General features: G+C 38.4%; 1 protein-coding gene across 6 annotated transcripts in view; it reads right to left on the minus strand.

Moving 5' to 3' along the window:
• The window catches only part of tnk2b (tyrosine kinase, non-receptor, 2b), a 101,867-nt gene that overhangs the window by 64,090 nt on the left and 25,214 nt on the right, over positions 1–12,563 (minus strand). The gene's annotated exons all lie outside the window — the stretch shown is intronic.

Genomic DNA, 12,563 nt, shown 5'->3' on the forward strand with positions numbered 1-12,563 from the left:
GTATCGACACCGGCGCGGCGACTGACAGCTGCACACTCTCCTCAAACACTGTGTTCATCCGCGCTGTGTTGTGTCGAGGGTGTTGAGGTACAACTCACGTAAAGTTGATAATTCCGCGAATGACTGCAATTGCAGATTTCGAACAGAGATGGCGACAGAGGAAAAACGCCGGACTGCAGCTTTAGACAGTTGTTCAGGGTAAAAGTCAACAGTCACTAGTGGTGATGAACGGAAGTGAAAATTCTTGTCCAAAACAAAACAAAAACAAAATAACAATTTTGGACACAAATATATTTCATAAACATAACCAACAATACTTTAAAAAAAAAGAAGACAAATTTTATTAATATTATCGTATTTTACACACTTTTTCCTTCAGGAATTACTACGGTAACATCTAAGCTACCATATGTTATACATATTCATATACACATACATATATATAAATGTTTTTTATTTTTTTAGAATTGCAATTAAGGAACTCACATTGTGTGTTTAAATTTGTGTGTGACTTAATGTATTCATCCCCATCAGAAAACAAAAAATTCTGTGGCTGAAAAAAGGTGACTCGAGCTATGTGAGGCAGAGATGTTAAACAACCCATCATCATCAGAATATCAGAACATCTCGATCAGACCTTCTAAAACTGCTTTTTAATAAGAGATGGCTACTGTAGAAACATGACTGAATAATAAGCTATCACCTAAATTATTCACTGACAGAATTCCAATCAGAAAGATGGATTATTATATTAGTGTTAAATAGGTTAAAGAATATAACAGTGTACAAGCAGTACATTTATTCTTAACACTTAATGTCATAAGAAACAGAAGAAGAAAAAAAAAGAAAAAAACTCGGATTGTCTTTTAATATTTGGTCTATGTATGAATTTGTCAGACGGATGTTTTTAAATGTGTTTTAAAATACTGTGGCACCGCCACTATTTGAGGGCCCGTCAAGAAAAGTCCAGGCTTCAGAAAAATCATGGATGGATCTGATTAAAGGATGTCCTACCAATATTATAGCCTACTAAGGTTAAGATTAGTGGTTAGTATATTTTTCAGTTGCTGACCAATTAAATCGGCTGCAGTGCAGGGTTTGCACTTTTGTTGTTTTGGGTTATACTGTGAAGCTCTGTATTGATAATTCATGGAATGTTGTTGTGATGAGGGGGGCGTGGTTTTGCGGAGTTTGCAGTGGGAGAGTGAGGGAGGAGCCAAGCGGTAAGTAAGTGGGTCAAGTGCAAAATGACGAACACCTGTGTCTGATTGCAGTAATTGGCGTGGGGAGACCGCATATAAACCGGCTGATGCAAGAGAGCGGGAGAGAGAAGGACTGGGGACTCGTACCAAACACTCACGACCTGCTGGCTGACAATCGGACTGAGGAAACACATCGGAAAGAGTTTTATGAATGGACTGAGTTACACATCGGGAAGAGTGGATTAAGAGCTGTGTCAGCAGGAAAGAGTATTTTTGAACTGTGCTGTAGACGAGTCTAGGGTGAACGCGCATGTGGCGCCCCTTTTCTTTTCTTTTGTGTTTATTTAATAAAGTCTACGAGTCCCCGTTACGCCGACCCTTGTCTTCTTTCATCCCTCATACTGAACCATCGTTACAGTTGTAATTAGGGCTGTCACTATATCATATATTTCACACCACAGTTGGGCAAAAGAATTTACGGTTATCACCAATACCGGTATATATATATTGTTGTCAAACCCTTAACTAACACATTATCGATATTTCATGTTTTGAATATCACGGTTATCGTCAATACTGGTATATCACGACACCCCTAGTTGTAATTAAATGTTATAATTTCATTTGACTGAAGATATGGTTAAAATCAATTCATTCATTCATTTGATTAGCCAAAATTGTTACAATCTCATTAATTTTAACAACAGATATCAGGAAAATGTAAATAGAAATTCAGAAACAAAAAAAACAGGAAAAAATAGGAACCTAAAGATATAAAAATACACTATACTATAAATACAGTATATTAATAAACTCACAGCAAGTGATAAAATTATGCAAAAAAAGAATCAACCAGGAGATAAAACATGTCACCAAGATATAAAATCCATTCTTAAAATAAAGAATGACTTTTGAAAAAGGTTGTTAAGAGAAGAAGAAAAAATCTCAACCAATCATAGCCCTAACATGGCCCATTATCCCTACTTCCCAGAAAGCTTTACAGTTACCTTTATCCACAGGCAGGGGTGTGTGGGATAGGAATCCAGGATAAACGCGCACATTGTGAGTGTGTGTGCAGGCTGACTAATCTCTGCTTTTGTGGCATCTTTCTAGAAAGCCTTGTGCAGCCATGTGAGCCAAGCTGGCATCAAGGCAGCGTGTGTGTGTGTGTATTTAACAGGTGTGGTTTAAGAGGGTATGCGAGGCGAGAGGATTACTGATCTCTAGTGAAGAGTGGAGGGGACAGGGTGACCCAGGTGTATCCTGGGGTCATCAAACTAATCCACTGAGCCTGGAGTGATGGCATCCAGCTGCATCACGCTTGAGCGCAGTGAGACAGTTAGAAAGACTGACAGACCATAAGCAATGTGCTATAAATGACAGACAAACTGTGCAGGGTTACTAATAGATGTTCCTACTGCAAATGAGATTTATGAGCTTAAATAATATTAAACAGCAGAAGGAAAATTATAGTTTATTCTATTGCAAATGTTTAGTTGCACTCCAGTCCAACACACATTTTCTCTGACCTGAGAAAGGTTGACAGCCCTAATATTAGTGACTGACAGGAATGAAAAACCTGCAAAGCATGCCTCATGTCAACAGGGCTACACACTAACTAGGTATTGACTGTGGTTCTGTGCATACAGTACATAAGCAGACTCACTCTCACTCAAATTCAGTTGTGAGATTGAAAATTTGGGGGAGTCACTTCTTTAAAAATCCAAATATGTTTGAACATAAGTATTTTTGCACTACAAATAGTGGATAATAATGACTGCTGTACTTCAGACAAATGCCACAAGAGGCAGCAAAGCAAAGTCTAAACCAAGTATTCACCTTTATTTATATAGTGCTTTTGCTTTTGTTTTCATTTCGGCTGTTGTTCAGCTGAAGTAAATTCAGTGTTGATTCAGCAACAAAGGTAGCCCCAAGGAGAAGTCAAGTTTTATACAAAGAGATCGGAAACGGTCAGAACTTTTTTTTCCATACAACTTCACAAATGTTAAGGTGTAAAAGATCTTTTTTTTTTTTATTATACATGTGCTGTGTTTAAAACAGGAAATACATATACTTGCACACAGCACTCACACCTGTGAAATACACTGAATCACAGCTAAGCCTGTCCTAAAGTTGGGTGTCAACCAAGAACTGCTGATCACTGGAGACTGTCATTCTAAAAATAGATCCTCATGTAGTTGTAGATGTAGTTACACTAAAATCTCAGGGTTTGTAAACCTTTGGGGGTTTAATAGTTATTTAAATCGAATGAAACATTAAATTTAACAAATGGGGCCAAAATAAACCAAAATAAAACTTAAAAAAAAATTTTTTTTATCAAATTGTGAAATGAAAGTGAATAATTTAAGTAGGGCTTGATGCTTTGGTTTTTCCCCAAGGAGCACGTGAAAAAAAAAAATTAGGAGTGCATAAAGAACTTAAGGGGCGCAATAAAAATGCATTCATGATTTGGTAACTCCTATGAAGCCTGTATTTATAATGCATTATAAGCAGGGGTGCACATAACTGGTTCGCAGGTGCACATGAATGGTAAAAATAAACGATGTGCATCAGAAAACGTGGATGGAAACGCTTTTGAGTACCAACATTTTTGGGGACAGGGATATGTTTACTTACTGGAGTAGGACTTTTCTCCATCTCTGGTAAGAGAGCAATCATGATGATAAGTGTGTTCATTCATTTTTAGGGGTGAAACGGATTGCAGTTGATCCGTTATACGTACGGACCAGGCTCCGCGGTTCGGCATGCATGTGATTCGCGGATTAACTGCTAAGTTTAACGATCATAGAGTTCATAAAGTTCATCATTTGGATGTATTTAGTCTTGCCAATTTACATTCAAACGATTTTAAATGCCTGTTTGTTTTTGTGACCTTTCTTCACAATGTGCTTCCAAATCCCTTCTATTACTAACACTTATGTCCTCTAGTACATTACTTTATTTTCCTATTTGTCTTGTTTACTCTGCTGTAAACAAGACTTCATCACATCTAGTCATTCAGGTCTCAACTTCTTTTCACTCCCTCCTTCCTTTCTTCTCTGCAAATATCTCTACTTCTAAAATGACATACTACCACAACAAAATTAACAATTCTTCTGACTCTCGCACGCTTTATAAAACCTTTTCCTCTCTACATCAACCCTAACAGCTGACGACTTTGCCACATTCTTCATAAAATAAAACGACAACCATCAGCGGCCAATTTTCCACACCACAAACTGACACACATCTTTAACAGCAAACACACACTCTCCCCTCCTTCTCTCCGCTTTCGAAGGCAGAAGTCTCCAAACTCATCTTTTCATACTACCTGTCTGCTTCATCCTTTCCCCACTCATCTCCTTCACACCATTCCTTCTTTAGTTATACCTGCACTCACTCAAATCGTCAACACCACTCTTCACACTGGTACCTTTCCCACAGCATTTAAGCAGACTCACATAACCCCACTGCTTAAGAAACCTACTCTAAATCAAGCACTTCACTTCTAAATCAAGTTTTGTGTGCACAAGCGCACAAAACTACAGCCGGTGTCCCTTCTTACATTCATTGCTAAGACACTTAAACGAATCAAGTCTCTACCTTTCTTGCACAGAACAACCTCCTGGACAACAACGAGTCTGGTTTCAAAAGCAGACACTCAACTGAGACTGCCCTGCTCTTGGTTATTGAAGCTCTGAGGCTGGCAAGAGCAGCTTCCAAATCCTCAGTACTCTCTCTGCCGCTTTTGACACAGTTAACCACCAGATCACCAAGGTCAGATAAATCCGTCACCAAGGTCAGATAAATCCCATCACATAGAGCCTCTTTCACCTAGATATCATCATAGAGACTGTGTCTGTTCCCCGAATTTGGAAATCCAAAAAACGTCAGGTTAAAACTTTCATTGATGTTCAACAAATAAAAAACAGATATAATACAGATGAGCAAATGATAAAGCTTGGGTTGCTGAATATTCGATCCCTTACTCCAAAATCGCTCATAGTTAATGATATGTTTTCAGATTATAATCTAGATGTGCTGTGTTTGACAGAAACCTGGCTAAAACCAAACGATTATATTACTTTAAATGAGTCAACCCCACAAGATTACAGTTATAAACATGAACCTCGTCTGAAAGGCAAAGGGGGAGGTGTTGCTGTAATTTATAGTAATATTTTCAAAATCACTAAGAAATCTAGTTTTAAATATATTTCTTTTGAAGTGTTGGTGCTTAATGTAAAAATATATAGTGTAAACGATAAATCACATTTGAGAATTATGTTGGCTACTGTATACAGGCCACCAGGAAACCATAAAGATTTTATCAAAGAATTTGTGGACTTTCTATCAGAATTAGTATTGGCTGCAGATAAAGTACTAATTGTTGGTGATTTTAATATACATGTAGATAATGAAAAAGATGCATTGGGATTGGCATTTAAAGAAATTGTAAACTCAATTGGAGATAAACAACACGTGTCAGGACCTACAGGACCTCATACTCTAGATCTAATACTATCACATGGAATACATGTTGATGCCGTTGAAATTCTGCAGCAGAGCGATGACATCTCAGATCATTATCTAGTCTCATGTAAATTACATTTAGCCAAGGCTGCAAAGCCGACGCCGTGTTATAAATATGTTAGACCTATTACTTCTGCCACTAAAGATTGCTTTATCAATAAAATCTTCCTAATCAGTTTCATCATCTCAGCATCCCAGATAGCTTAGAAGAACTTGATATTGCAACAGAAACTTTTAACTCTCTCTTTTCCAGCACTTTAGACGCAGTTGCTCCGTTGCGCTTAAAGAAGATTAAAGAAAATAGTCCAACGCCGTGGTACAACGAGCACACTCAGGCCCTTAAGAGAGCAGCCAGAAAAATGGAGCGCAACTGGAAGAAAACTAAACTAGAGGTATTTCGGATTTCATGGAAAGAGAGCTCGATTGCTTACAGAGAGGCCTTAAAAGCTGCTAAATCTGCTTATTTTTCAACCCTATTAGAAGAAAATAAACATAATCCTAGGTATTTATTTGAAACAGTGGCTAAACTAACGAAAAAGAAAGCTTCAAGCTCAGAAGTGTCCAAGCAACACAGAAGTAATGACTTTATGAACTTCTTTACTTATAATTTTGTCCCTTATATTATCGATCTTATAACTATGCAACCGTCTACCACAGTATCGCATCAGGCAGTGCATTGTAGTCTCTCTGAGGAAAATTTTTATTAATTTGTTGCCATAGGAGAGGAAGAATTTTCTAAACTCGTTAATTCATCTAAATCGACAACTTGTATGTTAGACCCTATACCGACTAAGCTACTGAAAGAGATGCTTCCAGAGGTCATAGATCCTCTTCTTAATATCATTAATTTGTCTTTGTCTCTAGGATATGTACCAAAACCCTTTAAGCTGGCTATGATAAAACCACTTGTTAAAAAAACACAACTTGATCATACAAAATTAGTCAATTACAGGCCGATCTCGAATCTGCCTTTTCTATCAAAGATATTAGAAAAGGCAGTATCCTCACAACTGTGTTCCTTTCTTGAAATAAATGATATCTGCGAGGATTTTCAGTCAGGATTTAGACCGTACCATAGTACCGAGACAGCTCTCGTTAGAGTTACAAATGATTTGCTCTTATCATCCGATCGCGGTTGTATCTCTCTATTAGTGTTACTTGATCTTAGTGCTGCATTTGATACTATTGACCACAACATTCTTTTAAACAGACTCAAAAATTATGTTGGCATTAGTGGAATTTCATTAGCATGGTTTAAATCATACTTATCTGACCTTTATCAGTTTGTAGCAATAAATGAAGAGATGTCTTATCGATCACAAGTTCAGTATAGCGTACCACAAGGCTCAGTACTAGAACCGTAGCTGTTCACTCTGTACATGCTACCATTAGGAGATATCATTAGGGAACATGGAATTAGTTTTCACTGTTATGCCGATGATACTCCGCTGTATATTTCTTCAAAACCTAACGAAACTTACCAATTCACAAAATTAACGGAATGCATAGCTGATATAAAAATTGGATGACTAGTAATTTCCTACTACTAAATTCAGAAAAAACAGAGATTCTAATTATTGGACAAAAAACTTCCACACGTAATAACCTAGAATACTGTCTAACACTTGATGGCTGCTCTGTCAAGTCTTCGTCGTCGGTTAGGAACCTGGGTGTGCTCTTTGATACCAATCTTTCATTTGAAAGTCACGTGTCTAGTATCTGTAAAACTGCATTTTTCCATCTTAAAAATATATCTAAATTACGCCATATGCTCTCATTAACAAATGCAGAACAATTAGTTCATGCGTTCATGACATCAAGACTAGATTATTGGAATGCTCTACTGGGTGGTTGCCCTGCACGCTTAATAAACAAACTACAGCTAGTTTAAAACGCAACAGCTCGAGTTCTTACCAGAACCAGGAAATATGACCATATTAGCCCGGTTCTGTCAACACTGCATTGGCTCCCTATTAAACATCGTATAAATTTTAAAATATTGTTGATTACTTACAAAGCACTAAATGGTTTTGCTCCGCAGTACTTGAGCGAGCTTTTATAGCATTATAGTCCTTCACGTCTATTGCGATCTCAAAATTCCGGCCAGTTGATAATACCTTGAATATCAAAATCGACTGCTGGTGGTAGATCCTTATCCTATTTAGCACCAAAACTTTGGAACAGTCTTCCTACCATTGTCCAGGAAGCAGACACACTCTGTCAGTTCAAAGCTAGACTAAAAACACATCTCTTTGACCTAGCATACACATAATACATTATAGACTTCTATAATTCAATGTTAGGCTGCATAGATTAGGTCAGCCGGAACTGGGAACACTTCCCTTAAATCCAGATGTACTCGTTACATCATAAGAAGAATGGCATCCACGCTAATATTAGTGTCTTTGTTTATCCCGAGGTTTTCCTGCAGCCTGCCGGATCCAGGCCGTATCCAGATCTGACGAAGGAGCTTCGCCTGGACTCGATGACAATGCAGTGCTGAAGTGTCAACTATCCTCTCCCTATGGAGGATCCCTTTCCCACTCTACAGATAAAGTGTTGTTGAAAATCCGGTTCGCGTACCCCGAAGTGAAAAAATAAAACAAAGTTCTTTATCTAATGTATAGGCAAGACAAGTAGTTTGTTTAGGCATGGTTTGTAGGGAAATTACAAACCTGTGCACATATATTCAAACGAAAATAACTATAGAATCAATTCTTAATGCGCATGTGAACGCCATCCGGTCACAGGTTCGCGTTTAAAGTCTGTTTAGAGAGAACGCCGTCGTCTTAGTGGCCCCTAATTTGATAACAAATGATAATTTTGCTGGAAGAAAATCAATCAAAACTAACTTTAGCTGGAAATGGCATTATTCAAAAATCGCTATAAAGCCAAAACAACCTCTGTTACCGTAAATTATATGTTTATCTCTGTAAAGCTGCTTTGGAACAATCTACATCGTTAAAAGCGCTATATAAATGAAGATGACTTGACTTGACTAGATCCTCCCATCAACCCTCATAACAAAGGGGATCTCAGGAACTAGGGTTGGGTACCAAACTCGGTACCTTTAATGGCACCGACCGAATTACGTCGGTACTACCGAGTACCGATTCACATTAAATCAATTGGTGCCAAATTTCGGTACCTGAGAATGCATCTGGGCTCGAGAGTAAGACTATTTAAATACGAATCCTGCATGTTCTGTGTGTAAATGAGTGGCAGAGGCGCGAAGTTTAATTTACCACACACGAGTGGCGCTCACGGTGTTTTTCAGCCTCTGTAGTCTCACTATATGAGAACATGAATGCATTTCCAGAACCGCGCTGAGAGTCACTGAAGTTCATCAGCGTTTTATAGCTTCATTTCAGAAAAATCGATCGTTATATCATTAACACACGGAAACTCAAAGGTCTTCACCACAAGCCATCAAAATAAGTTTGGTTTAACTGGATAATATATTACTGTTGTTCAGTAGAATTTAGATATCTCAATTTAATAATAATACTAACACTAATAATAATAAATTATCAAAAATTAATTTAAGGAATAATCACACTTTTTCTTCTATGTTGTAATTTTAGCAGTATAAAGCTCAGTTGTGCCGCATGTTGTTTGACAAAAAAAAGTTTAATTTCATATAAAAGATAAATTAAATCAATGTTTTATGTCTTCATTTGATTACTAGACTAAATTCACAACAAAACATTTAATAGAATTCTTTTTTTTATGACTAAAATTGTTGTTTTTATTAATATTCAAGCATCACAGACAATGGCAGACAGCGGCCAAGGCAGCTCTGGCATAATGTCAATAACACTTATATAAATTACTTACAGTTTCTTAACAGTTATTGAGGTAAACATGCCTAAAGTACTGAATAAAGCAAGGTACAGTTGGGTACCGGCACCGAATTTCAGGTACCGGTACCGGTTAAAATGTGAACGGTACCCAACCCTATCAGGAACAGCACTTCAATGGTCTACTAAAAGCTAAATTATCTGCCAATGGGGTAATAAAAATAATCTGGTTTCTGTTTGAATTAAGATTATTTTGTCTCACCCCATTGGCAGATCATTTTGCTTTTTTTAAGCAACAACTCACTTAATTTTGATTAATTTACCCAGAAAACAAGACATAATATCTTATGTCATTTTACTCATCTAGTAAATGCATCTTGATTTAAGTATTTTTATATATTTGGACTGGAAGACAAAAAATACCAAGTAAGAAAAGCATTTTTTTGCAGTGTAATGTTAGTTTTTATTTGCAGGTTTTTAACCCATGCAGTGCCGCTTTTGAAAGTTTTCTTGATCCCATATCAAGTCGTCCTGTTGTGCAGAAGACTTCAGTGTTTCTGTGTTTTTCCTTATTTAAAATGAGTTATTTTGGTAACACTTTATTTAGATAGTCCACTTTAGACATTCAACTAAAGTAATTTTGCAGCTGTATGTCAACTAACTGCCATTAGAGTATTAGTAGACTGTCTGCTTAATATTTGCTAACAACTTATTTTGTTGGTCCCCCAATTGATATTCTATTGACTATAAGTAACTTAGCAGCTACAGGTCAACTTATTCTACTAACCCGAACCATAAACTAACAGTCTACTGAAAGTTTACTACAGTCTACTAATACTCTAATGAGAGTATTTCGCTTAATGTATCTATGTTTTTTCAGAGAGAGAAAGAATGTGTTATTATTGAAATATTGACTTAATCTCAGGGGGCTTCAAGTAAATATTTGGTTTGGTTGGTTTGGTTGTCTAATTTCAAGCAAAATACGGTTGTTGGCATACATGTAAGCTCACATTTGTGACTGTTGAAGTTAACAGGCAAAAGCAGCACTGTAACTATGCATGAGTGTTAAACACACAAGGATGAGCTCATGGGCTCGACTGAGTAAAAGCAGGTCCTTAGAGACACACCAAGCCAGGTGAGCAGACAGTCAGCTGACAGGAAGTGAGGGTTAGAGAGACATAAAAGGAGACACAATGTAAAGGATAAAATTGGCATATTATGATGAAAAAGACTCAAGAAAAAAGTGAGGTGTTTTTCTGTTACTGTTGCTTTTTGAGTACTTTAACATATTTAACAGTGATTTTGTCTGTGGTGCATAAGCAGGCATGAGCGCCACTTTTATGAATGGATTTTTGACCGTGTGGGTGGCAATCATTGGCATGCCATACTATATACAAAGTGACTGTGCATGTATGTGTGGGCGTACTCTTCTGAAAACAGAGGTGTTCTCTGTTAGAGACCTGGACTATTGCATCATATCCTGCTCTGTTATATGACACACTGCGAATTATCTTATCATTCTGTAACCTGCTCCCTCCTTCTGTCTGGTGTCATCGGTCTTCATCCCAAATCCCAGTCTGCCAAGGACCACATTAGGAGCACTCCAGGAAGCCTTGTCACCACTGACATATGTCCTTGAGGTGGGGGCACTGTAAGGCAATGCTGGTCCATTTAAATAAGTGGACAGAGAAATGGGGTGGGGGTGAGCATGGGCGACACACAGGAAGTGACAGATAGAAGGGTTAAAATAACATCATGCTCTGAGCTCCTTCCTCGTACCTCCACGCAGAGCCCCAGAGTTGAGCCCCAGAGTTGTCAGTCTTGGCTCTTCAGTCTCTCCAGGCATTCGCAACACCACTCCACAAGAAGCACGCTCGTGGCTATTTCAGCACACACAGACATACACTTCCTATGAGGTAAAAATAGACACACTTCCCCTGATGAGAGCTAAACCCCCCAACCTCTGCGAGCCTCCCTTCTGTTCTAAAAAAAAAAAAACGCTCAGGGACATATTCTTATCGAGAGGCAGAGCTGGTGTGAACGTCACAGATTGAGTTTATCACCTTGCTTACACTCTACATCACTGTACACCAACACAGTATATCAGAATCAAAATCCTTAAAAAAAGATTTTCTGGATCCAGAATTCCACTCACAAGCCAGGAGACATGAACTGTGCGACATGCATATGGTCATAAATGCACACGCACGCACAAAGGCATTTCAGCAGGTGTATGTCAGAACTGCTCCACCTCCAGATAAAAATCTAAAAGTGTCGGTAATGAACTCTTTAAAACCCTGTTCTAATTATAGTGCCGTTTGACTGAGAAAGGAGCCATGCAGAGTAGATAAGCGTAAGGTAATTACACTCAGATCATTTCCTCTCAGCAAACTGTGCTGAGAGCACAGACTGATGTTTTTCACTGACTGCAAATCTTTTGCACCATGACGATATGCCGGGCACTCAGACAGTCACACACACATGCGCTTTGGGCTTATCTCAGCCTAAAACAGCACAGTGCCGTTTTTGTGGAGTGTTTTGAGAAAAAATATCTCTAAATAGTCAGATATATGGGGCTGACATGTTTGCCTTCTGTTTATAAAGGCAACAGACGACTACAGTCTTTTTTTGTATGACCCAGTCACCATTACGGCCTGGAATAACATGACAAGCACACCCTTGGGTATGTTTGCACAGTGGAGGAGTGTAGTACATCCAAATCAGGTAAAAGAGACAGATCTCGAAGCAACTACAGGGGGGCTACATGAGGAGGCAGGTCAAGGCTACGGACCACACGGAGGGTGTTTGATTCTGGATAACACAGGCGAGCAGAGAGTCAAATGACGGAGTTCCAGGCACTTCAGTGCACAGAGTAATAAGATACAGAGCCCTCACCTTCGTTATCCATTTGACCCTCCGTACAGCTAATGATGGATGGGACAAGGGTAGAGAGCTGTGCGGCATGTGCGCAGTGCAGTGATATGCATATGCAAACACACACATGCATAGACACACAATAGTGCCTGCTGCA

This window comes from Rhinichthys klamathensis, unplaced genomic scaffold, assembly GCF_029890125.1.
Source record: "Rhinichthys klamathensis goyatoka isolate OS25496 unplaced genomic scaffold, OSU_Roscu_1.1 h1tg000011l_1, whole genome shotgun sequence".
Taxonomy (NCBI): domain Eukaryota; kingdom Metazoa; phylum Chordata; class Actinopteri; order Cypriniformes; family Leuciscidae; genus Rhinichthys; species Rhinichthys klamathensis.